Raw genomic sequence first — 2,198 nt, forward strand, 5'->3', positions numbered from 1 at the left:
GGCACCCCTAGAGCGACCCAGAGGGCCGCCACCTACTCTCCTGAACTTGGTGGGAAACACAGTTCCTTGAATCACTTCCGGGCAGAACTGCGCGTGTGCAGAGAGATGCCCCTTCTAAAGTCCCCGACTTCCCTTTTACCTTCCACCTGTTCTCAGGGGAGTCGGGGGGCAGAATATTTTAAGACGCAGATACCTCAGCCTCCCGGAATTTTGACCACCAGGAAGACTCTCAGGTCCTGGGATGACCTGCCATCCTTCCTGCCAGCAATCTGCCAAGATTTGGTCAAGGAGATAAAGGAGGCTATTCAGCCACGCAGAGAAAGATAAGTACTGTAGATAACTGGATAAAGCTCTTGAAATCACTCAATGGCCCAGCCATCTTTTAATTACCTTGGGAAGAGGAGATAAGAATAATGGAAATCTACAGATAATCCATTAGTTGCAAAAAGCCTTCCACATCAAATGTGCAATTTAAGTTGATGCTTACAAGACACAAAAGAGGCGAGGGAAGTGTTTTCAGGAAGGAAGTAAAATCCAAAAAACAGGAAAGACACAAAAACGTTCTCCATAAATGCTACGTACACCATAGTTATTACTCCAAACTCTGCATGCTCTTTCCCATTAACCAAAAGGCTAAAGCTTTTCCAACACTGACAAGTGGCATCAGATCACTCCCCAGGGATTCTCTGTTCTTTAGCCACTTAACAGTCACAATAAATTTTCCTGTAGAGCCATTTAAAACATTATTCTCCAGGGGGTATTCTAGTTTACCTTGAAGAGCCTGTGGCATATATCCCAACCCAAGAGCAAAAATGCTTAAAATTCAACCCACTCTAAGAGGCAGAAAAGGCTGCCCAGACCAGGTAACTTTGTGAGCCAGGATGGCGGCTGGTTCCAACTCTGTTTTAGGAAACTCGCTGTTACACGCAAGAAAGGTCAGTCCAGGAAAGGGAAAAAGACATGCCCATGGTCACCCAAACATTAGTGGCAGAATCTGCTCCAGGTCTGGGTCCTTTAAATCTGAGACCACACCTAATTTAAAATAGAAAACTTCAGGACTTCCCTGGTGGTCCAGTGGTTAAGACCCTGCCTTCCAATGCAAGGGACATGGGTTCCATCCCTGGTTGGGGAAATAAGATCCCACAGGCCACAGAGCAGCTAAGCCTGCTCACTGCAACTAGAGAAGCCTGCGAGCCACAGCAAAGACCTAGTGCAGCCAGAATTTAAAAAATAAATAAGCAAAATAGAAAATTTCTTCGTATTTGTCTGTCTCTACTATAACAGCCTGGGATGGACATGGGATTTGCACCTCCCAACTCCCTTTCAGGAAGAACTGTGGCCCAGTTGTGGGATGCATGGTCAGCACATGGCCATCAGCTCTCAGCTCCTTCGGGGTCTGCCTCCACTGTACACGCCTGTGTCACCCAGGGTCACACGCTTCCCGGATAGCCTGCATCCACTGACCGAGTGAGGCAGGGGGTAAAGACCCAGGCATTTCTGCCCAATACGGGTAATGCAAATGGGCAATTTTTACTCCCAAGCTCTCGGCTGGGCTAATAACCAGGATTTTATCAGGCCCGTGTCACACTGACTTCTTCCTCTGCCTGATCTCATCTCCCTCTGGCTTCTTTCCCAGATGTTGATTCCCGACACACATCTCACACCCCAGACTCCTCCTTGCTGCCTGCTTCTGAAGACCCTGACCTGCCCCACCCCAGGCCATGCCACACCACTCTCCACTGTCCTCAGTTTGGTCATCCCTGACTTGCCCATCCTAATTCCAGGCTTGAACTCTAGGCCACCAATTGAGACAGCCTTTCTCCCCTCACCCTGTACCCAGGTCTTCCCCTTTATCCTGAACTTCAGCTCTCTCGAGCATGGTCTTCCTGCCTCCCCAACCAATGACGCAGCAGAATAGAAGCTCAGGAGACCTGAATGGTCTCCTCACAGGCCTCTGCCCATCAACCCAAACCCATACAGGGGCTTCAGCTGACGTGGGATAAGCCAGGTTCCCCAAGCTGGTGGAGCAGTCACATGAAGTATGTAAGAAGAGGCCCTCATGCCTTATCCTGGGAAATGTGGATTGCTGGCTCTCTTGGCTCTCTGGTTTTGCTTTAAGAGAATTGAAATTTTTTAAAAACAGAGTTACCACATGATCTTGCAATCTTACTCCTGAGCATATATCAGGAGAAAACTAT

The sequence above is a fragment of the Cervus canadensis genome, chromosome 14, assembly GCF_019320065.1.
Source record: "Cervus canadensis isolate Bull #8, Minnesota chromosome 14, ASM1932006v1, whole genome shotgun sequence".
NCBI classification, from domain to species: Eukaryota; Metazoa; Chordata; class Mammalia; order Artiodactyla; family Cervidae; genus Cervus; species Cervus canadensis.